A 26601-nucleotide genomic window follows, 5' to 3' on the forward strand; every position below is an offset into this window, starting at 1 on the left:
ATCCACAAGCACACACAGATTGCAAAAGACGCATGTGCACGCACACTAAGACGTCTTTCCTCATTTCTCACAATGTATAATGGAAAAAAAACAAGGGCCCAAACAATATCATTTACATTCAGTAGACACACATACAGCAGTGTGTATTTAATGAAAAGTGGTGAAATACTGATGGATTTACACATAAACCAGTGCTTCCTCTATTCAAATGATCATCAATATCAATGGGCTACTACTGATTTTCACTTGCACACTGTGCGCGTGCGATAACATGCTACGTTATCGTGGAATTGTTTTGGGTCATCGACCAGTGCATCAAATCCCACAATCCTCCCTCTCTTCATTCTTCAAAGGACATCCATGTGAAAGGTGCTGTTATGAGAGCAGCGTAGCTCCTTTTAGGAATAGGGCAGTGCATCAAGTGTGTGCATAGCGTGTCAGAGAGAGCGAGCGGCAGAAAAGTTGATGGCGAATGCAAGCGGAGCAGCGGAAAAGGATAGCAGTAAGTTGTCAGTCTGGCAGTAAATGGACAGCATAGGCTCCAGCAGGGTTTTCCCTACCATTATAAGGCTTAAGGCACAGTACCCAAGCCGTTTTGGGCACCACCGAAGCCGAATGAATGTAAAGTCAATGTGGAGAGCATAAAAATTATCCAAATGACTTTTCTCAAATCTAATGATTGTAGTCAGTCCCCCATGGACTTGGAAAGTTTTGTCTTTAGGCTTTTGGGGTGGTCTTTATTTATTATCTGCTCAAGCTTTTCCAATTCTTTTTTTTTTTTTAAATAATGATGCAAAATGATGTGAAATTCCATATTTTTTATTGGGAAAACATAAAATTTTCTTCTGTGACGACCCACAACACCCTGCCAAATACATGGACGTAAGTCTCACACAAACGCTAAAACGGTAAGCTATTCCAACATGCGTGAACACGAGCCAGCGCCACATGCTCATGGACACAGGGCGTGCATTAGCAGTGCCGCTGCTGAAATAAATTCTAGGGGAAACACTGTAAACACACAAAGCTTATGTGTTACTATTATTTTCAAGTGTGATTACATTTTTTGGAGACTATATTTAAACATATCATGAAAGTCAACAATGCCATCCATTCTCTGCAAGTAGATTTAAACATACAAAGAATTACTCTAGTTGAAAGGTGTAATAATATCAGCATTGGGAATATGTCAAATTATTCACAACTTTTCTCGGACCTGCCTAATAATCCTGCTAATATAGGAGAAACAACGTGGTTGATTCAGAGAGTCATTACTCGTGGGGATAAAGTATAGTACGTTTGGGATAGGTAAGAAAGTTCATAAAAGCAGGAACTTCCGATATTGCGGGGAGAGAAAAGTAAAAGAAGGGGGGGGCTAAAGCAGTTGATGAATGAGAAGTTAGGAAATAGGATGTTAAGTCATAGGAAGTGGAAACTGGCAGCGTTGCCCACTCAAGTCTTTCCTGTTTGGAAACGGACAATGAAGAAATTTTTTGGACAATGCCATTACGACACGTACATAGACGTCACAAACGGGAAATGAGTATCAACTGGGGGTGACAATACCACATCAGCTGTAGCCTCTCTCTCTCACACACACCTCACATATTCCACATGCATACTGATATCACCAGGAAGCCCACACCGACTTTATCAAAGGCATGGCACAGTTACACATGCACACACAGGGATGCCCTGTAACCCTGGGCACCAAAAGAGGAAACTGGACAGCAATAAATGGGCCTACGCACACACACACACGCACACACACACACACAGTCGTGTTTCACTATCCTTGTATGGACCCCTCACTGACTGCATTCATTTCCTAGCCCTTAACCCTAATCTTAACCACGCAAACTACATGCCTAACCCTAACCCTTACCCTAACCTAATCCTAACCGTAACCCTAAAACCAAGTCCTAACCCTAAAATAGACCCTTTTCCTTGTGAGGACCTCTGAAATGTCCGCACAAGGTACGTGCTGTCAGGTTTTGCTATCCTTTTGTGGACATTTGGTCCACACAAGGATAGCTAAACACACACACACACACACACACACACACACACACACACACACACACACACACACACACACACACACACACACACACAGATTTTGCATACAAACCTGTCCCTGAAAACTGCGGTCCAGCTTAATCACAAGGACAGAATGAAACATACGAACTAGCTGAAGGAACATAACAGACATGCCTTGGATGCCATACATGCAAATACACACACTGCTTTAATTAAGTAAGTGAGGTCAACTAAAGCAGGCAGGATAGAGGAGAGACAGAGAAGTGGAGAGACCAAGAGGAGAGAGAGCCAGATCAGGGGTGGGGAAAGAAGAGAAGAGAGAGGTCAGACTGTATGACACAATGATGCAACAACTGTATGAGTTATTAGTGTGCGAGCATGCAAACACACACACACACACACACACACACACACACACACACACACACAGTGGAGTAGGGTTACTACAGAGGTGCCTGTCTGTCTCAGTCCTGGTAATGTGTAGCAGAAAGACAGAGACGTCAATGCCACCAGGACTAAATCAGACTAGCGGTCTACTTAAAACTTCTTTTGTTAAGTAAAATCAGCACTTTATTAAGTTTTGTAAAGATAAATTTTCAGCATTTCATTTCAAAACCTGTGAGTCCTGGATGAAAACGTAACAGTAGAAACACACTTTTCCTTGCATTTACTGGAAATCTACCTTCATCTTCCAACTTTATTTTCCCCAAAGTGGGTAATTGGTTATGCAGCATGAAGATAGAGTTAAAAAAAGAAAAGAAAAAAAAAAGAAAAAAGAAAACAGTCACAAACAAATGACCAAAAGCTATGTTTCCATTCAGATGTTGTGCACTTTTCACATGGACAACAGGCTGAAGTGGGCCGGGAGCATCGAGGCCCTCTACAAGAAAGACTAGAGCTGACTCTACTTCCTCCGGCGGCTCAGGTCCTTTAACATCTGCAGTATGATGCTGCAGATGTTCTACCAGTCTGTGGTGGCCAATGCCGTCTTCTTCACTGTTGGTGTGTTGGGACGGTGGTGTGAAGGCTGGAGATGCCTACAGACTGAACATGCTGGTCGGGAAGGCCAGCTCTGTGCGGGGAAGTGAATCTGGACTCTGGCAGCTGTGTCAGAGAAGAGGATGCTGACCAAAGTGTTGGTCATCATGAACAATGCGGCACTCGCCTACACAACACACTAGTCAAACACAGGAGCACCTTAAGCAACAGACAAATCCCCCAAAGGTTTTCCACAGAACGTCACAGATCTTTCCTGCCGGCGGCCATAAAACTGTATAACTCCTCTCCATTCTGCCACAACACCGACCTCATCGTTCCAGATGGACGCTGAAGCAACAGCATTAACTGCCATTTCTATGTTTTTCATACACAAATACTGCATATTGTCACTCACACTGTAATACTTTAAGGACAACCCATATATCCGCTACAATACTGCTATAGATAAAATGTATATATTACTTAAATTATGTGCAATACACATCTGTCAGCTTACAACTACATAAAATATACAACTGTGCAATAACTGTGATGAACTGTTCCCTGTGCAATAACCGAACATGCTGCTGCATCTTTTCTCAATGTAGCATCTGCTATATTCTTATACCAGTGCTCTTGAGCCCTGCTTTAATATATAAAAACACACATCTCTTTATTTTATAGGCACCAAGTACTTCCATTTGGTCTAGTTCTTTATATTTTGTATATTCCCTGTAGTTTTTGCTTTATATTATTGCCATTGAGAATATTAGAGATTGTGAATTGTGTCTTTGGATTATGCAAACTGTAATGACACTTTAATTTCCCTCGGGATCAATAAAGTATCCATCTATATCTACCTATCTATCGTGGGCAGCACTATAACTGCAGAGGTAACAGCTATTGACCTCATCCCCATCATCATAATTTATTCAGCTAGTCCTCATCCTACGCCCTTTATCGCATTTTCTCTTTAGAGGCACACTAACGTCTCCACCTCAAGGCTGCGTAAAAACTTTTTACAATATTTAATTTGGCGTTTTCATTCAGCATTTTTTCTTCACGACCCAAAGATGTGCATCAAACCATGTTGATGGATACATGGGTACAGTTTGCCTGCTGCTTGTCAATGCACAAGAATGCATCCCACTGTGTAAATGAAAGCTTACAGCAGTTTTTGATAAGAACGTTTATCACTAAAATAAAAGAGAAGGTGGCCAGGGATTACAAGATATCGGGAAGGAGGTAGGATAAGACAGACAGACGGACGGACAGACAGACAGACAGACAGACAGACAGACAGACAGACAGACAGACAGACAGACAGACAGACAGACAGACAGACAGACAGACAGACAGACAGACAGACAGACAGACAGACAGACAGACAGACAGACAGACAGACAGACAGACAGACAGACAGACAGACAGACAGACAGACAGACAGACAGACAGACAGACAGACAGACAGACAGACAGACAGACAGACAGACAGACAGACAGACAGATAAAACAGGAGCAGGGGAAGATGGGAGAGAGGTGAGGTGAGGTTGGAGGAGCGGATCAGAAGATAATCGCAGCGGGAGAGGATTCAAAAGGGGAGCGACGAGTAAAGGTGGGAGAAGAAAGGAGATAATGAGCTGTCGAAATAGACAAAAGTAGAATTCTAAATCTTCACTGAGACTCTGTCATGAAAATTTAAGTCTAATAATAACAAGCACCAATTCACACTCAATGTACCAACTGTTTCTTCTGCAGCGTGTTCCACCAAGATAACTAATGGCCCTAATTAAAACAATGACAAGTTTTACAAAAGCGAGAGATGAAAGATGTTCAGAGCCAGCTATATTTATAGAGAGAGTCAGAAAGCTGAGAGCCCATCCCATTGAGTTGCATTTAAGGGAAAGAATCAAATTTTCAACACTCTCTCTTCTGCTCTCTCCATGTGTGTGACCAGTGACATCACTGGTAGACTGTCCTTGAAAACTATTAACTTTTACTTACTGGTTTGCCGGTACATTCCGATGGGCTACATTGAACTAGGATACATTACTAAGAAAATGCGACTAACAATGCTACATACAGCTGTTGTAGATCGAAACAGGGAGAGAACGCCAAGACTTGGTTATGTTTGCTAGTGTTTAAAAAGCATTCATTTATAAACTTGCCTACATTTAATCACTTACTTGCTGTCAAAGGTGAAGGATCTTCATCGACAGAAAAAAAAACTGAAGAAACAGCATTTGGCTTCAGGATCTTATCTTTTCCACCAAACATTTCTGTTTGCACGTCCCTATTATAAGCAGCCTGGGAGAAATGCAAGCTGCACACCCGCATATTTTCTAACAGTACTTGCCGGAGTCTTTCCATCATATAACAGGATGTTTTGTTGCTCTCAACCATTGCTTGTGGAGGTCGCCATCTTTACATGGCAGCCAGTTAAAGGTTGGTGTTACCCTTCGCTTTCTCTTCCTCACACCGCTGTGTCCGGACAGTGCATGACGACAGCGTGTTTCCAGAATGCATCTGTTTTATCTTTCCCCTCACATGGGAAACACAATGAAATAATAAAAATTGGAAATCCGAATTTCATTGTCCTTAATTGGACGCAAGTGTTAACACATAAAGTTGCTCAATTGCATATTAAGTATTTGCCTACGCGCACACATAGCTCATATGCGTATCAGGCTGGTTGCTGCCTGCAAATTGCAACATGGGAGTTGTGGGAACACCGAGAAAGGCCGAACTTGGACAGAAAGGGGAATTTTCTCTGTCGGTAAGTGCATCGTAACATCGTAGCATCGTAAACACTTTTGTTTCAACAGTCAACAATGTGAGTGTTCTCCTTTGAAAGTTATGGCCTGTGCCTAAGAGAATTCACTTAAAATAACCAAATACAAGGAAAAAAACTTTTTTTTTCCAAGTTACAAAGAAAGGGATGTTTAAGGTTTGCCTTTGCCATTGTTTTTCATGTTAAGATGCAGAAAAGGGACTAAAACATACAACTAGCACAATAAAGACTGCTAGTGTGGCCAATAAAGCTTGTTGCCACTAGTTTGTAAACGTTTTCCTGAAGAGGTTTTTCCTCAACCAAATCAAAAGTCGAGGAATTGGGAGTGCAGTTTACTGTGCCAACTAGTTTTCATTGTGGGCAGGTAAATTCCTGTAAGATTGCAACTGTGGTTGAGGACAAAGTAAGGACCTCTGATTTGACTAGCATAGCCTGTATGAAAAGAGCACAAGCACGGTGTAGGACGAATTCCCAAGACATCCACAGATACCCACGTGTGGGGGGTCACAGGGAAGCGGAGCCCAGCAGCCACACTTTAAACTAGGATGGATGCAGTTTGTTTGCTGCAGGGATCAAAACTGAAGTTTCTCTTCAAAACAATCAAAGTAAGGATCACGGATGAAAAGGCTCCTTTTGAAATTGTGTCTCTTGACATCTTTGAGGTGAGATGACACATCTCTTATCTCATATTTATTTTACAGGAGACATGTAACGTCACCTTGGACTCAAATTCCCCTCATTTATGCACCCAACCCAAGTAGGAACAATAGCCCATTCTAATTCCTGAGCTTACGAAACTAAGAACCTCGCTATTTAACCCTCCGCTTCTGCCTTGCTGCGGTGGTTGACAACTTCTATTCATTCCTTACATAAGGTCATACTGGATAATTGTCCTAATGCACAGCTCCACCGCCTCTGAAAGAACAAGCTATAATTTTTTTTTCCACAAAGTACATCTGGCTGCAATTAACACAACAAAGCTCAGTACAATAGTTTAGCTTCCATCGCTATCGTCTGTCTCTTACACACATACATACAAGCCATATTAGTCATACCTGATCTTTAACAATAGCTTTCATAACGCCCACAGATACTTAACACCTTAACAGTATCACGAAATGCAAGGAAATATGGCTGATATGTTGACAGATAACTGGCCAATGGTCACAGGTGTGTTACCGTCATAAAACTATATTTAGGAGATGAAGCAGTAAAAATGTCTGGTGACTCTCAAATCCATTCAGCACGGTGTCTAATGAGGAAAAGCCAGCCGCCTGGCATGACATTGGAATGTAACTCGGCTCTTCATATTTTAGACAGTAGCAGGACGGCAGGCCACAGATCAAAATCTATTTCAAGTGGAAAATTAAATTCACGGTTTCCCAAAATAAGGCAAAATGTGAGCGAACAATAAAGATGTCACATCTAAAAGTGTTACTATTCAATTGTGTATTCATGTAGAACAGCTTCAAATAAAGCCCTGTGATTGGATAACAGCATTATATTGGCAAAAATATGACTGATAGACAAAATGTTCAGTCTCACTAAAACCTCCACTCACTTTAGGTTCTGAGCTTTGGATCGGAGGGCTTTCAGGCTTAGCTTTACCGTTATCACGCGAAAAAAGATAAACAATGAAAAAGAGAAAGCGTACAGTTAAAGAGAACGTTAAAAAAAAAGGCAAGGCAAGCAAGTTCCAGCGGGCAGATAAAAACAGCTCTCTCCAACAGATGAAACAAAAACAGAAGAAAGCTAGAGACACATGTATTGTGCAAGAGGAACCAAATGACATCAAATCTCTGCAAGGAGGAGACTGTCAACAATAAAATGACTAAATGACAAGCAAGGAGAAAACTTTATTGAAACAACCCTGATGTAAAAATTGTGCACATAGTATGTAAGCAGTGTGTGCACATGCATGTGTGAGTGTGTGTGTGTGAGGGAGAGAGAGAGAGAGAAAGAGAGAGAGAGAGAGAGAGAATGTTGGTGAAAGAGATCGTTGTTGTTTTAGTGAATGCCAATTCTCTCAAACCTGCTTCCAATTATCAACTGAGAAAATAAAAATTATTCAAACAGCTGACATATGTGTAACGTCTTATGTGCATGTGTGTACCAAATGTTACTATGACGACAGGTGCCAAAGGAAGCGATTGACAAATACTTTAATATGACAAGAGATGATAAGCGCACACACACACACACACACACACACACACACACACACACACACACACACACACACACACACATTACATCACACGGCCAGAAGTTTACTTAAAGTTAAAAACAGGGTTGAAAGCAGCAAGAAGGAGAGATTGGGAAGGAAAGTCTGAGAAATGTAGGAAAAACAAAAAGACAAGTCAGATGTAATAGATCCTCTTGGGTGGCTGTCCTAGTCCTACATATTAAACGTGACTGACATTCTTGTGTAAGAAGTGGGGTTGTTGTAAAGCATCTAGGGTGTTGCTGTAGTGTTCTGTGCCTGTCACATCTCATTCTCAACCTTCACCGCTGGCTAGCAGAAATGAGAACAGGAGAGCCGAGCAGCAAGTCTCTCCCTGCCAGTACATAGCCTCTCTAACAGCAAGCCCTATGTAGTGACTCCTCGTGGCGACACACAGTAACTGGGTACACCTTGGACCCTGGCTGAACTACAAGGGACTCGGAGAAGGTCTGTCCCCTAGACGTGTGGTATGCAGGCCCACCGGTTTGTGGAGTGGATATTCCTATTCCCTGATGCCCACGAACCAGCCCCCAGCTATGGGTTAAATAGTGCCACTGCCTAGTGGCTACCTCGGGAGAGGAACAGGCTACGGGAGTAAACCCCTACAGAAAATCAACATCCACAGTGCTGTTGTTTTTTGTTTTTCTTGCCCTTTTGTATGTGTTTAAGTGGGAGAGTACTGCTAGCGTCATGTGTGGCTACTGCTTCTCCCTCTCATAGCCCCCCTTTCCTTCCACCCCTGTATGTCTGTGTTATGTTTATCTGTTGTCTTGTTTCCCTGCTGTTTATTGTAAAGTGACTCAGAATGTTAGAAAAGCACCATATAAGATTGATTTATTATTATTATTATTATCGTTATTATTATTAAATAACACATATGTTCATGAGGGCTGACTAACACTGGACAACGAAGATTTTGCTTCCTGAACACTTTTGGGTGGATTTTGTGGATTTTGGGTTGCTAATCATGAAAATCACCTTAAAATTGTCCTATCACATACCATTTAGTAGATATAACCTATTTTGTGATTTCCCATCATATTTTAAATCTACTAGTATATTGCCCACAAAGCAAGTTGTTTTGGTCAGTCCAAGCATGCCTGGGCATGCACTCAGTGTAGATGCTATGCAGATGTTGTCTTAGGCATGCCTGGGCATGCTTAGTCAGGTTAGGTGCTGGCAGACAGGCTATAAAAGATGCTCACACTTACAGATGCTGTTTGGACGCATGTTGACGCACATGTTCTTCAGGCAATAACATAGTGAGTAAACTTAACAACAGGCTTTACTGTCTTCAGGAAGATTTAATACAGCAGAAATGACTCATCAATGTTGCAACAGCTGCGATACATTGTTACATCTGTGGTGAACATACGCTTAAGGCTCAAAGATGGACCATGGCATTTATTAAGAAAGCCTATGAGCTCTACTTCAGATGTAAAATCGGTGACCAAGAGAAACCCTGGGCTCCTCACATTTGCTGTGCAACATGTGCAGTCAACCTGAGAGCTTGGCTCAGAGGTACTCGGAAGTCAATGCCATTTGCAGTCCCAATGATATGGCGCGAACAGAAGGATCATGTGACTGACAGTTACCTCTGTCTAGCCAATGTATCTGACTTCTCTACTAAAAATAAGAAATCTATTGAATACCCCAATCTGCTTTCAGCCATGAGACCAGTGCCACATGATGACAGTTTGCCAGTACCGAAGCCACCAGAGGCATGGAGCCTAGATGAGGCAGCTGTAGATGCCACAACACATGAACCAGATGTGGAAAACAACACTGATCCAGATGTTGAACCATTTATGGCTGGTTATCCTCATCTGATAACACAGCCAGAATTAAATGACCTGGTCAGGGACTTGGATTTGCCAAACGCTAAAGCAGAACTACTTGGTTCAAGATTGCAAGGATGGGGTTTGCTGTCACCGGGTACAAAAATGTCTATCTTTTGGCACCATCAAAAACATTTGACAAACTACTTTACGCAGGCTGACAACCTCTGCTTCTGCAATGACAATGATGGATTGTTCATGGCTTTGGGTTGTGTGCATGACCCACAACAATGGTGCCTTTTTATAGATTCGTCAAAGTTAAGCCTGAAAGCTGTCCTGTTACACAATGGTAATGTCCACCCTTCAGTACCCAATGGCTATGCAGTACACAATCATACACACCAATTATAACTAGTGACTAACTGGTACCAGTGCCTGACCGGTAAGAATTGAAATACCAATAAGCCTCTGGATAAACGATGCTGCCCTCTATGTTAATCTCTCACTAATTGACTTTACAGCATTTGGCATTGCTGCATAGGTGATTTCTAGCACTTTTGGTCTGACAGACTCAAACACTTTGAAACTTGTGTTGAGGGTGTTAAACACAAGCAATCTAACGAAACACCTGCAGTTAGTGCAGCATGGAATAACTCAAAAGCAAGTGGTTAAAAGTGTAAAACTAAAATTAGGCAACAGTATTGCTAAGAGTATCGGTAAGTATATGGAAGGAAAAGCGCTATTCAAAGAAGTATTGGTATTGAAAAAAAAAATCTAATGATATCCAACCCTAATTTTGACACTTGCATGTAAGTATAAGCTGAGCAGGTTTGCATCTAGGAACAGATTTGGCTCCTGATGAGGGTGCTTTAACATGGCTGGTTGACTATTCAAATAACCTAACACCCACCCACACCCACAGATATTTGTTCATTCTACTATTGGCAGCAATCCAGTAGTCTTCAGGTACAAACTCCCTTTGGAGAAGAATGTATCGCAATATATTTGAATAAAGTGACATGTGAAGAGTAGAGCTGTCATCACTTGCAGCTTCAAAAGACAACAGGAAAAAAAGAAACACGAACCTACGCTAACACTTTCTCCTCATATAGGTCAATACCTGCTGTTATTTCAACACACACTGTTTTTCTGTCATGTTTGCATGTTACAATTAGAAGCCCAATAGAAGAGATCCAGTTCTTCGATAAAGAATGCATTGTCACTCTTGGTCATGTTCAACAGGTCACTGTGGCTCTGTGGACTGAGAAATATACACATAAAGACAGCAAATCGGACTTTATAAGGGTCTCAACCCTCATCTCTGACAGTGCTGGTACCACGCTCTATCCACTGAGGTAGACAAGGAATGGCCTCTAACCCTGGCAGTGTGTGCAATCAACTCTGTGCATAACTGTAGTCCACTGACTTCCGGTTTCTACTGCAGCAGTCATACGAGTTTTCTGTTTGTTGGCATGTGTTGTTGACAATGGCATATTTTTCGCATTTACCAAGGATGAATGTCAACAACATGCACAGAATTGTTGACAAACTTTCACCTGCACCTACCAGCAAATGCCTAAGAAGTTTCAAGTTGTACATATCAAGTTATGTCCACAATTCCGTCCGTTCATCCACTCATCCTCATAATTGTGAACGTAACTTGATATATACAACTTGAAACTTTTCACCCGTTTGCTGGTAGGTGGAGGTGAAAGTTTGTCGATAATTCTGTGCATGTCATTGACATTTATCCATAGTAAATCTTGCAGGCATCGCGAAAAATATGCCATTATCAATAGCACATGCCAACAAACAGGAAACTGGTATGACCGCTGCAGTAGAAACCAGAAGTCGGTGGACTACAGTTATGCACAGAGTCGATACTCTGTCAATTGACCCACATCAGGTTATAAACCAGGAACTACAGTTATAACCCTGTGAGGGCTGATACTAAAAGTGACTCCTTTGCATGTGCATTATTCTGACTCATGGCTACGTTATAGCTGGCTCATGGTTATAATGCTCACCAGCAGCCCTGCACAGACACAAGAGAGCAGCATTTTGGGGTTATTTGGGAAGTTTATGTACTTTAAGTTGGATCAGGTTGACCCAAAAAGTTTTTCTGTTAATAAATAAATTGGGAGTATACATACTAATTCTAACACTTATGGACAGACAGAGCTGACAAGATAGAAAACAAACTAGGCTAGAGAGAAGTCTACCCATGGGGAAAAATTTTCATATACAGCAGCCATTAGTTCTGGACAGCTGACACTTTGACTTGGAGGAGATTACAGGATATGTTCAGCTGTATGAACAATTTCTAGATAACATTGACAATTGCGTTCCAACAATTCACTGATGCACAAAGGTCCAGGAAAATAGAGTTGGGGCAGAAAAGATAGCAGACCTGCAGAAAACGCGGCACATGTTCAGTCCAGCTACAGCACGTCAGCTGTGCCCATTGGACGAAGCAACACTGGATAAAATGACTTCGAAACACACACCACACAGAAGATGCTCACTGTGGACACTGGCTTTATGTTTCTAAGTGCCCAGTGGTTCCTTTTTTTCTTTTTTCTTGCTGTACATCTAGCATCTCCTTAGGAGTTTTTGCTCTTGTGTTAGAGTATTAACTTGAGAATGTAACTAGAACTAATGCTTATAACACAGCCTGCCACTGAATAGATAACAGAGAACTACATCAGTCACAAGCTATGTCCTAAATTGTTTCAAAGTAGTACTCGTCCAAAACCTGTCAAACAGAAGCTGTGGTAACAAAACCACCTGCTCCAACTACAACGCTGTCACGCTTTACACTTATGTAAATAAATTTGGCCACAGGTCATAAAAATGTCTTTTCTACTGTTATGGATGTGCTACAGGTATGACTATTACCGTGCCTGCTGTCAGACAGTAGAGATACACTGCATCTTCAGAATCAGAATCATGTTTATTGGCCAAGTAGGTTTGCACATGCATGGAATTTGACTCCAGTGTCACTGCTCTCTCAGTGTACTTAACATAAAATAACAACATTACAACACAACAATCTTTAGATATATATAAAAAAGAATTGACTTATACAGGTGAAATAAGAGGTGATAAAGTGCAATGGTGTAGAGAATATATCAGAGATGCTGAAATAGATGTTAGAAGGTTACTTACACATGCCTGAGGTAGATGGACATGACAGAGCATACCAGTATATAGTATATATAATGTACAGTACAGTATATACAAAATGGTTGGATTTATTTGACATTGTTAAGCGTTCAATTGAATGACAGCCCACGGAAAGAAACTGGTTTTATACCTGGTTGTTTTGTAGTGCTCTGTAGCGCCTCCCAAAGGGGAGGAATTGGAACTGGTTGTGACCAAGATGTGATGGGTCTGCAGTGCTTGCCCGTTTCCTGACTCTGGAGGTGTACAAGTCCTGAATGGAGGGCAGGTTGGCATCAATGAGTTTCTCTGCAGACCTAACTGTTAGTTGTAGTCTGTCCTTGTCCTGTTTGGTGGCTGATCCAAAGCAGACAGCGATGGATGTACAGAGGACAGATTGGATTATTGCAGTGTAGAACTGAATCAACAGTTTCTGATGCAGGCTGAATTTCTTGAGCTGGTGGAGAAAGTACATCATCTGCTGGGCCTTTTTGATGATTGTGTCTATGTTGGATGCCCACCTTAGGTACTGGGAGATTGTGGAACCCAGAAATCTCTAGGTTTTCACTGCAGACACCGTGCTGTTGAGTATGGTGAGGGGGACAGTGTTGGGGAACTCCTCCTGAAGTCCAATGCCATCTCCATAATTTTGAGCGTGTTCAGCTCCAGGTTGTTATGGGCGCACCAGAGTGCCAGCTAATCAATCTCCCGTCTGTATGCAGACTCGTCACCATCCCAAATAATGCCAAGAATGGCTGTGTCCTCTGCAAACTTAAGGAGTTTAACAGATGGGTCACCTGAGGTGCAGTCATTTGTGGAGAGGGAGTAGAGGGGAGAGCACACATCCCTGGGGGGGGGGGGGGGCACCGGTGCTGATTGTCTGGGTGTTGGATGTGATTTTCCTCAGTCTCACCAGCTGCCTCCTGTCTGTCAGGAAGTTTTTAATCCACTGGCAGATGGGGGCTGGTACAGTGAGCCGGGTGGGTTTGGAGTGGAGGATATGTAGGACGATGGTGCTGAACGTTGAGCTGAAGTCCACAAACAGGACCGTTGCATATGTCCCTGGGAAGTCGAGGTGTAGGAAGATGTAGTGCGATCGCATGTTGACTGTATCACCCACTGACCCGTTTGCTCGGTAGGCAAACTGCAGGGGGTCGAGCAGGGGGCCTGTGATTTCCTTCAGGTGGGCCAACACCAGCCTCTCAAAGGATTTCATGACCACAGATGTTAGGGCAATGGGCCTGTAGTCATTTAATCATGTGATATGGGGTTTCTTGGGGACCGGGATGATAGTGGAGCTCTTGAAGCAGGAGGGGACTTCACACAGCTCCAATGATCTGTTGAAGATCAGTGTGAAAATGGGGGCCAGCTGGTCAGCACAGACTTTAAGACAGGAGGGGGGCACACCATCCAGGCCCGGTGCCTTCCTGGTCTTCTGTCTCTGGAAGAGCTGGCACACGTCCTCAACCCAGATCCTGAGTCCGCGCAGGTGGGGATTCGGTGGGGAGAGAGAGTGGCTGGCAGGAAGTGCAGTTGTCCAAAGGAGTTGAATCAAGTGCAACTGTGGTGAAGTGCAGTTGGTTGTGTATTGTGGCTACAGAGGGTGAGGGGTATGGAAGTTTGCTTTTCAAACCTGCAGTAAAACCCATTCTGGTTGTCAGCCAGTTGATGGTTCCCTGCAGTGTGGGGGGATGGTCTCCTATAGTTGGTAACGTCTTTCAAACCGCTCCAGACTGATCATGGGTCGTTGGCAGAAAACCCGTTTTTCAACTTTTCAAAGTAGAACCTTTTTGCTTTTTGATCTCCTTTGTGAGTGTATTTTTGGCTTTGTTATACCGGATCCTATCTCCACTCCTATAGGCTTCCTATTTGGCCTGACAAAGCTGCCTGAGTTTAGCTGAGAACCAGGGCTTATTGTTGTTAAAGGTACAGAAGGTTTTGGTGGGCACACATGTCCTCACAAAAGCTGATGTAAGCTGTCACAGTGTCAGTAAGTTCATCCAGATCAGTAGATACAGCCTCAAAAACACTCCAGTCAGTGCAGTCAAGGCAGGCCTGGAGCTCCAGTTTTGACTCATTGGGCCATTTCCTCACAGTTTTAACCACAGGCTTTGCAGATTTTAGTTTCTGCCAGTAAGCTGGGATAAGATGAATCAGACAGTGATCAGAAAGGCCCAGGGCTGCACGGGGGACAGAGTGATAGGCGTCCTTTAATATTGTGTAGCAATGACCCAGAGCGCTTTTATCTCTAGTGGAACATTTAACATACTGTCTGTATTTTGGCAGTTCGTAGCTGAGGTTTACCCTGTTACAATCCCGAAGGATAATGAGTAGGAAGTCTGGATGTTTGTAATTTGATCAGCCAGGTGTTTTAACGCCTTTTTAACACAGGCCTGGGGTGAGATATAGACACCGACCAGAATAAATGACAAAAATTCCCACAGTGAATAGAATGGTTTACAGTCAGTGAACAAGGTCTGTAAGTGAGGGCTGCATGATTTCTTCATCACTGAGGTCTGATCTTGATGTAACTGTCGTCACCAGTGTCTCCATGTATAATTACAAACACAAACTACACCACCTATAATAGTCAACGAGCTTGCACAACAGTTTGCAAGACTAATTTTTTTTCAGCCGTCACATTTGCACATGAATCCCAAAATGCATCAGCCACTTAATGCAACCAGTTAATGGTGGCTGATTACTTTTTAAAATGAATAGTAGAATAGAAACACTTACTGACAATGATAATTCAATTTCAATATAATTTCATTTTTAGTTTAACTTTTATCCATGCATTTATTCCCTCTCTTCACATACAGTAGGGCACCATAGCCAAAAGGGCGGGGGAGTGCACAAACACACACATCCTGTGCAGTCAAGTCAGTTACTACTGCAGATGTGATTTATGTTAGGCTAAGTGTTTACCCGCTCGCTCTCCATTTCCTTTTCTGCTAATTTATCATCCTTTGGTATGGACTCACTAACCCAACCAACCAAAATGACTCAAGTTTGATCTCTGATGCTCCCCCAAGTGTGTGTTTCTTGGCCAATACATTCATGTGTACTGTTTGTGTGTATGTGGGTGCAATTAAGTTGTATTGGTGCAAGTCTGGCTCTGTGTGAACATTTGGTTGAAAGTATACTACATATATACTATACTACTACGTACAAAAGTATTGGAACACACCTCTTAATCACTGAATTCAGGCATTTCATTCAGACCCATTGCCACAGGTGTATAAAATCAAGCAGCTAGCCATGCAGTCTGCATTTAAAAACAATTGTGAAAGAATGGGTCGTTCTGAAGAGCTCAGTGAATTCAAGCATGGTACTGTCATAGGATGCCACCTTTGCAATAAGTCAGTTCGTGAAATTTCTTCCCTGCCTGATATTCCACGGTCAACTGTAAGTGGTATTATTGAAAAGTGGAAGCGTTTCGAAACAACAGCAACTCAGCCACGAAGTGGCAGACCACGTAAAGTCACTCAGCAGGGTCAACGAGTGCTGAGGCGCATACTGCGTGAAAGTCACCAATGCTCTGTTGACTCAATAACTTGACTCAAACTTCCTCCGGCATTAACATTAGCACAAAAACAGTGCACCGGGAGCTTCATGGAATGGGTTTCCATGGCCGAGCAGCTGCATGCAAGCCTTACATCACTAAGCACAATGCCAAGCGTCGGATGGAGTGGTGTAAAGCATGCTGCCACTGAACTGGAGCAGTAGAAACGTGTTCTGTGGAGTGACGAATCACACTTTTCTGTTTGGCAGTCTGATGGATGAGTCTGGGTTTGGCGGATGCCAGGAGAACATTACCTGCCTGACTGTATTGTGCCAACTGTACAGGTTGGTGGAGAAGGGATAATGGTATGGAGTTGTTTTTCAGGGGTTGGGCTAGGCCCCTTAGTTTCAGTGAAAGGAAATCTTAATGCTTCAGCATATCAAGACATTTTGGACAATTCCATGCTTCCAACTTTGTGGGAACAGTTTGGGGAGGGCCCTTTTCTGTTCCAACATGACTGTGCCCAAGTGTACAAAGCAAGGTCCGTTAAGACATGGTTGGGTGAGTTTGGTGTGGAAGAACTTGACTGGACCGCACAGAGTCCTGACCTCAACCCCATCAAACACCTTTGGGATGAACTAGAACGGAGATTGCGAGCCAGGTCTTCTCATCCAACATCAGTGCCTGCCCTCACAAATGCTCCTCTGGATGAATGGGAAAATTCTCCAAAGACACACACCAAAATCTCATGGAAAGCCTTCCCAGAAGAGTGGAAGCTGTTATAGCTGCAAAGGGGGGTCCAACTCCATATTAATGCCTATGGATTTGGAATGAGATGTCATAAAAGCTCCTGTAGGTGTAATGGGCAGGTGTCCCAATACTTTTGTACATGTAGCGTATGTGTGTATGACTCACAGCCAGTGTTGATGCCATCTCTCTGTCAATTATTATTATTATTATTATCATTATCATTACCACATCAGTCTTTGTCAGCATCTATGAAATAAGGATGTTGGCTGAATCCACTGCCAATACACAGAACAATACCAGCATTCATTGCACAGGCAATGATAGAGACAAAATATTAAATGATTATTTTATAATATTTAAACTTTACTGGACGCTGTTGTTATCTGGCAGCATTATGTGTGTCTAACTTTCCATCTCTCTATCTCCCCCTCACACTCACACTCTGTCTCTACTGTAGAACACAATCAATTTCTTTCGGTCTGCCAAAGTATCATACAAATCTCCCCGAAAAACATCAAAACATTATGATTGCACTTCATATGCAAACTGGCCTCAATAACATCAATGTCAAATCTCAGTAATAACACACATATTCCCAAAGTTAATAAGTGATTAAAAGGGCAGTCACACTACATTTACATGTTCCTCTGACTTCAATTCAAATGCATACAGAGAGCGGGAAAAGGTGTCTGTATCTGTGTACGAAGAATTTTCCTCTCGTAACTCTGCACCAAAAAGTTCAAGTTTGGTGACCTTTGGCCTGCGAATTCATATGATGTAAACACTTTTGCTCTATAGAGGTGATCAATGTCACTGACCACGATTCTGAAAATAAAACATGGTGGAATCCTTCTCACAATCTCGCACCATCCAGTGGTTAATCATTTTAATTTGGTAGATTGCTAAACAAACTCCTTAAGAGAAGCCATGTGGTTTACCATGTTGCGGGAAACCAGAGCAGGTAGTATACATATCCTATTAGTACACTTATTTTGTCAATTTTAGCCTTAGCAGCTATATAGCAAGCCAGTTAGCGTTTAGCCTCCCAGCATGATATCACATGCAGCTTTATCGAGATTCATTGCAAGGAATGACATAATTTCGATCGCAATAATGGTAATGTAACCGCCCCTTTAGACAGGTTCTATCAAGTGCTTTGTTGCAGACTTTGCAAGGATCAATATAGACAAACAAATCCACACATAAACACGATACCCACACAAACAATACCATGGGGAAATATGGATTTACAGGGGGACAAACATTCACATTTCTGCAAGGGGACATGTACACGCATTCAAAAAAGCTTCACATTGAAAGGGTTGGAAGTAACAGAGGATGGAAAAGAGAGCGGAAGAAGAGGGGGTGGCATACAGGATATGTCAACAGAGGTTCTCAAAAAGTCGTACCTCATCGACTGGTAATCTAGACACGAACAGAAGTAAAATCTATCAAACATCTTCCAAGAAACATGAAATTGCAACAGAGGATTGATAGTTGAGAGGAAAATAAACAGAGAAATAATGAAGAGAAAAAGAGGTGCAACTTGTTCTCCAAGCTGGCAGTAAAGTTGTCGTGTCAGTAGTAAAAACCTGTTGTATGCCTAAATATGATAAATGTGAAAATTGTTAATTGTGATCATAGCTTCCACTCTTGCCTTAATGGCTGTTTCTATGGTGTTATAAATATGGATTTTATTACTGAATTACACTCAATTTGGAATGAAACTTCACCATGTATTAGCTGATCCCATTCATTCCAAATTTTAAGAGGTGACAACTAATTTACAAACGTTGCCATATCTATTACTAGCCAGGATGTAAAATACTGTCATTTTGATTGTCAATCCGACAACAGAAATAATTAAGCATCTTAAAATGTGAACACTCTCTGGATAATTCATACCTTCCATTAAACTATTTATGTATTTATTTACTCATAAAAAACAGACAGATGGCTGATTCCCGTTTTCTGTATTTTCCCTCAAATTTTATTTCCATCTCGTGCAAAAAAGCCCCCCCCCCCAAAAAAAGTAGTACATTGCCATTTTGCCCATTCCTTGCACATCCAGTTACCCACATAGAGCAGAACCCTTCCTGAAGCATATCTCAGACCATTAAAAGCCATTCAACCAAAACAAATAAGTCTGTAATTTAGCCATAAGGCTTTTCAGTTCATCATAAATTGTTCATATCCCACTTGGCTGCAGTGGCTGAGGAGGTAGAGCAGGTCGTCTGGTAACTGGAGGGTTGCGGGTTCGATCCTCCTCCTGGTTAAAATGTCCATGAACAAGACATCTAACCACTATCTGCTCCCAATGAGCTGGTTAACCTGGTACAATCGACACCACCATTAGTGTGTTTGTGTGTGTGTGTGTGTGTGTGTGTGGGTGGATGTGAGGCATTAATTATAAAGCACTTTGAGGCGCTATATAAAATGTAGTCCAAAGGAGATGTTATACCAGCACAGCTTCCTGCTCCTATAGCTAATGTAGCTGACCTTAACTGTGCAGTGAGAGATCTTTGGCTTCAAAACAAGTGTTGTGTGACTTATGCTTCTGATAGCTACATAGTGCTCTCTTTCTTTCATTCCTGTTATTCATATTTCTTTGGAGAGTTTGGTGAGCATGTATGCTCTTGGGACCACCCTACTCTGCATTCACATAATTCTTACACCGAAACCTTAAACGTGTCAGTGCAACCAAAGCCCTTACTGTTGGCTACGAAATACCTCCACTGGAAGAGTTTTAAAACATCCAGAAGTTATTACTTCAGCAGCATTGATCATTTATGAAGACGAAGCTACAAGAAATGTCTGAAATTGCACATACGCACACAGAAAAGTTTAAGGGGTGGTTGGACTATTGGCAGTGATCCACATAGCTGCAGGTGTAAACCCTTCAGAGAAGAGAAGAGAAGAGAAGAGAGGAGAGAGCACAGGACAGACTAATAGAGAGCAGAAAGAGGAGAAGATGAGTTTAAGGGATATAAACAAAAAGGCAGAGCTGAAAGTATGAATCACGCGCTGCTGTTCCTGCTGCTAACACCTCCAGCCCACGAGACAGCTATTTATAGACAGCGACAGAGAGAGAGAGAGAGAGAGAGAGAGAGAGAGAGAGAGAGAGAGAGAGAGAGAGAGAGAGAGAGAGAGAGAGAGAGAAACAGAAGGGCGCAAGTAGGAAGACAGGAGGGCAGAGTGGGAGAAAGAAGGGAATAGGGAAAGAGGAGAGGATGACGGGAGGGAGAGGGGTACGGGTAGAAACAAGAGGGAAGAGGGGAGTGAAAAGAGTGAGAGAGAGCGAGCTGAGAGAGAGGGGAGAAAGCAGAGAGAGCAGAAGCATAAATAGATGAGAGCGGAACAAGTGAAAAATTAAAGACAGAGAGAGAACAGATATGTAAAGACAGGAAACCACAAGCAAAATAGAACAAAACAGAGACAGAACAAAGGGGGGGTAGGTAATGCTAGAAAGTGAGTGCAGCAGTTTAAGGTGATGGGGGGGGGGGGCAATAGATGGATGGAGGGATGTCTGTGCACCAGACTGAAAAACTACCAGGGTTAGACTGCGGTCGCCTGGAGGATGGGGGGCAAATGTACTTAGAATATGGCAATGAAAATAGAGAATGAATGAAACAGACTAAGAAAGACAAACATATAGAAAGAAAGCAAGGGAGAAAGGTGTGTGTAACCCTAGGTCTACCCTGGTGGCGTTATGTAAGTGGCACCATTTAAGCACAGCACCTCTGTTTGTGCCTCTTAATCACGTGTTTGAAAGCTGAAATATCAACTGAATATCCTCCATCACACAGATTTGCATATTTGGATGACAGAATGAATCACACGTTAATACATCACCGGTTTGAAAGCTTATGTAAAGGAAATAAGCCCTGCATTTCAACGGGTTATGCACAAAACAAGCACACTTGATTCATAACAACTCACAGCGGTGGTGCATCTACCATGTAATTGACCTGCTCACCTACACAGACTGTGTAGACAGCATTAATTAAAATGAGTTTCTGTTATGAGACGGGGATGATTAAGAAATACACCTGGTGCAGAACAGATGTTGGGCTTTATTCATTTTTAGGGTGCAGCTGTCAATGATGCAAATTAAGAATGCGTTTTGTGTGTGCGTGCATTTCCTCTTAGACACGTGAATCAACGCTGAGTCAATGAGAATTGGCAGTTCACCGCACGCACGCACACACACACACACACACACACACACACACACACACACACACACACACACACACACACACACACACACACACACACACACACACACACACACACACCTATATTTTTGAAGTTTGAAGCAGTTTGCCAACTGGTAACAGAGTAAATGCAAATTAAAACGTGTTCAACTATGTGTCCAAGTGAGTGTACGCCTGCAGCCACAGCCATACATATGCATGTGTGGGTACTTTTGTACCACAGAATTCCATAAATATTAGAGCAAAACCTGCTTCCATCCATCCATTATCTGAACCGCTTATCCTGCTCTCAGGTTCGCGGGGATGCTGGAGCCTATTCCAGCAGTCATTGGGCGGCAGGCGTGGAGACACCCTGGACAGGCCGCCACGCCACCACAGGATCCACACACACACACACACACACACACACACACACACACACACACACACACACACACACACACACACACACACACACACACACATTCACACCTAGGGACAATTTAGCATGGCCGATTCACCCGACCTACATGTCTTTGGACTGTGGGAGGAAACCGGAGCCCCCGGAGGAAACCCACGCAGACACGGGGAGAACATGCAAACTCCACACAGAGGACGACCCGGGACGATCCCCAAGGTTGGACTACCCCGGGACCTACCTACTGTGAAGCGACCACGCTAACCACTGCGCCACCCGCAAAACCTATTTTACATTTCAATTTTTTTTTCCTTAACCTGTCAGAATTTGCCTTATGTGGTTAAATGACATTTAACACAATCAAAAATAATTTCCTTTCTTTTGCTTGTTTATTTGTCTGGCCCCATTTCTTGCAGTTCTAATGTGTATTTGTGTAGTTACTTGTTTAACTACCTCTTGTGTTTCACCTGTATGAACAGCCTTAATTCACCATAATGTGTTTTTCATGCCTATGAAAACAGATGACATGTATATTGGACTCTTCTTTTCTAACAGGCTGAATTGCAGCAGTGGTTTGGCAAGGCGACAAAGGGACATGTTGACACGACTATTAATAAAATCACACTAACGGGAATAATTTGTCCCGCTGAAAGCAAAACCCAATCCGACAATTTGGTTTGTTAGCTGGGCTATTTCCTGATAGATGCGACATTTGTGTTAACTCATACCCACACGCACACACAAGTGCGCAGGCAGGTTGGTGTCAAAGACTATGTGAGGTTGGACATGCACAGAGTGTGACAGCACGGTGATGCAAACTCTCACCCTATCCCATTTTGCACACACACACACACACACATACATGTAAGCAGTGTGTGTGCGCGCGCGCACATCCGACTCATTTGTGTACATACTCGCGCGAGCACATACACGCACACACTCTGAAACATCACACAGATACTTAGTTATTGACTCTTTAATGACAAACAGGCGCCAAACCCAGGCACAGGTGAGTGTGCGAGCACACACGTTTGTGTGTTCACTGATGTGACAGCAGATTATTTAATCTAATTGTATATAACAGATGACAGAGTGAGTGAATATAATTTTTATATGCATCAACTCGCATTACAAAAACCTGGTTATGGTCTGAGCAGGAGGGAAAGCAAAAAACACGTATGAAGTAGGAATCAAAGCAGTGCATCTAACTAAACTGGAAAGTCTGATGGAGTAAAAATGCTTCCTTCAAAGGTGTGTGCGTACAGCTACCAGAACATGAGAAGACTTGGTAATGAGTCAATCTATGGTAACCTGCTACAATAACTGCTCACTCTCTCTCATGCACACATCCAAAAATAGATCAACAAACACGGACACATTTGGCTATTGCTTAATAAAACCAACAAAGCTCGGGATAGGCCGCTTCGCCCATTCTATTCTCTCTCTCCGCCTCTCTCTCCCCGCGAACCCTCAACCCCTCAGGCTAATCAGCTGAAACAGAGCTGGGGTTTAGTTCGATTAAAGATACTGCCCCTCCACGGCACTAAGAGCTGATTTGTCATTTTGACAAAATGAGAGCCTTCTTAGGTATTAGAGCCAGATATTCCCCTCAGTCTCTTGAAACTCACTTCCTGGACATGCCCCTCATTCTCAAACCTCTCGGCTCAGGGTCCTAAAAAATGAACACAGACCCTGCTGCAGACACAAAAGTGCAAAATTTGACACCAAATGCAAGCTTTTATGCTGTTTTACTGTATTTTCAAAACCTGTAGAAGAAGGCTAGAGGCAAGAAATATTCATTATATCACACTAAGGACATTCAGCACACTGGTTCAACAGAGGTAAGTCAATGTGTTATTATTAATATTCCCGTGGTCTAAATGATGTTTTAGACTCATCTTTTTCAAATTCCCACTTATAAGGCTCAGCTGAGCAAATATTTTGTGAGGAAACACTTACAGCATAACCTCCTTAAACAAATGAAGCCTGTTCAACTATTTTTTCTCAACTATATCAAAGTAAATATGTGCATGAGAAGCTATTCAGCTGAGTTTGAGTCATGCAAACACAAAGATATGTAGTGTCAACCAGTCTTTATGGTTCAACCTATTCTGAAAATACGTATGCAGAATGGCTGCTGGCTAGCCACAAAGAATGAAATGCAAAAAAAAAAAAAAAGAGCGCCATGTGTGTTTGTTTACCTACAGAAACAGCACTCTGCAAGTGCCAAGTCAAACTCTGTGTGTGTGTGCGCGCGCCCACATGGGGGGTGCATACACAAGCTACAATGTGCGGCTATGCTGCAGACAGTTAGCCCTGCAACAACTTCCATCTGCAATAGTGCAAGATTGGGCTGTATATGAATCTCTCTCTCTCTCTCTCTCTCTCTCTCTCTCTCTCTCTCTCTCTCTTACCCTGTGACCATAAATACTTAAATCAAACAGAGAAGTATGTTTCAAGGCACATGTTTTTGGTCAGCATCCAAAGCTCCATCAACAGTTGATGGAGCTAACCTGTTCTACTGCAAAACAAAGCACATGGCTTAAGCACACACATGAATGAATATACACACACACAAACACACACACACACACACACACACACACACACACACACACACACACACACACACACACACACACACACACACACACACACACATGCAGTACCTGGACATACGCAAGCTAGGCTGCACATCTGCATTACAATGCATAGACATTTTGGCACCAGGGGTTTCTTAAGCATGTGGGTGATGTAAAACAGACAATATTGCCTTACCTGTCCATACTACAGTCCCCTTTACAAACTGCAGTTCAATTTCAGTTAGTAGAAATGCTATTGATATGAAATGACATATTCTCCATCTCTTACCCACACATTTCCCTCTCCCCTCCTTTTTCTCCCAATTGTACTTGGCCAATTACCCTATTTTTCCGAGCTGTCCCGGTCGCTGTTCCATCCCCCTGCCGATCCGTGAAGGGCTGCAGACTACCACATGCTTCCTCCGATACATGTGGAGTCACCAGCCGCTTCCTTTCACCTGACAGTGAGGAGTTTTATCAGGGGGACGTAGCACGTGGGAGGATCACGCTATTCCCCTCAGTTCCCCCTCCCCCCCGAACATGCACCCTGACCGACCAGAGGAGGCGCTAGTGCAGCGACCAGGACACATACCCACATCCGGTTTCCCACCCGCAGACACGGCCAATTGTGTCTGCAACAACACCCGACCAAGTAGGAGGTAACACGGGGATTCGAACCAGCAATCCCCGTCCACTCACTTTCTACCATTTTCTTGTCTCAGTTAAAGCCTCCCCATCTCCCTCTCTTTCTTTTGATCTCTCTCGACAGCTGTCATTTTTTCAAAATGCTGTAAATTGAAACTGTGTATTGTACGACAACATCCATGTCCAGATCATTCCTTATGACCCAATGAAACTCAAGAAGAGCAGTTTGAATTTTCAAAATAACTCCTCTGTGGGAATGGCACCAAAGAAATTCACTGCTGTCTGTGATGCTTGTGGTAAAAACTGGAACAGGAATGGGCAGTAAATCTACACTACTAAATGGACATAGTCTCCTGTATTGTACAGCACATCAGGCCACAGCGATGCAAAGGTCACAGAACAGTTATTGATCTTTATTCCTTTTTTTGCCAATTTAAAATTGAAGAACATGGCTCTTACTTGAAGAATATCTGTGTCTTAAGGCCTGCCCCAAAATTAGGAGATTTTTAGTTTTTCCGAGGCCAATATACCAGAGAATTGTGCAGGTGTGTTTGTTGCAGCACCTGTTTAGAGGAAACAGTCTGACTCAACGTGGTTTGACAGCTGCACAGCAACTATTCAGCAATCAAATTCAGACTTGTCAAAGACCAGAGAGAGACAGAATGTGTGCCTTCCACAGAGCTAGTCTCTTTTGTTTCTACTGCAAAAGCGTGCTATGCTTTACCCATACTAGCAAACTGCTGTGTGTTTACCTGCTACATTTGTAAATATCCTGGTTTCAGACAGGTACACTAAAAGCCTACCATAAGGTGCATAAACATATTTACCCTCTGGCCCTCTTTCAAAAGGATGCTGGCAAAATTGTTATCACTCTGACAAAAACTGCACCGCACCTGCTCTGTGTTACAATAGCAAATGTAAAAAGGTGTTGCTGTTGTGCAACACCCTATTCTTTTCATTTACTTTTTGTTTCATGGTTTGCTAAGCATGCATGCTCTTTGCAGTACCACCCCACTTCACATTCATACACCTTTTCACTAGAGAGCAACCCAGTAAATCTACGGTGGCCTGCTGTTGGCTACTTAGCAGCTCTACTGGAGCTGTTGAGGGACAAATTTGTTACAGAAGTCACAGAGAAGTTAGAAGTGTTACCCATTCTGTTTTCATGCACGGATTTTTCTGATTGGTGTAGGGACTTGTGCCAACTGTGTATTGGTATATTAGTTACACACACCCCGACAAACACGCTCTTCATTCATTTTTAGGGTGCAGCTGTCAAGCACAAACAGCGGCGTACTGCAATAGGCCGCCTCCGAAACTGGACTACCAGGCTGGAGAGCCACTGGATGCTGAATAGACAATGGAGCAGACAATGCCTACAGTAATCAGGTTGAGAGGGGTTACTATGTGACCACAGGGGACACACACTACATTACCTCCTAAAGCTCCCAATTAACTCACTCTCCTTCTCTCTCTCCTGCATGACTCACTCTCAAATCTCTCACAAAAGTCTCAGATCGCTCGCTCACTGG

The 26601-nt window shown here is 42.8% G+C and overlaps 1 protein-coding gene across 1 annotated transcript in view; it reads right to left on the minus strand.

The window, feature by feature from the left end:
• wnk1b (WNK lysine deficient protein kinase 1b) overlaps positions 1-26601 on the minus strand; it is a 169345-nt gene that overhangs the window by 116351 nt on the left and 26393 nt on the right. The gene's annotated exons all lie outside the window — the stretch shown is intronic.

Source organism: Lampris incognitus, chromosome 3 (assembly GCF_029633865.1).
Source record: "Lampris incognitus isolate fLamInc1 chromosome 3, fLamInc1.hap2, whole genome shotgun sequence".
Lineage (NCBI taxonomy): Eukaryota > Metazoa > Chordata > Actinopteri > Lampriformes > Lampridae > Lampris > Lampris incognitus.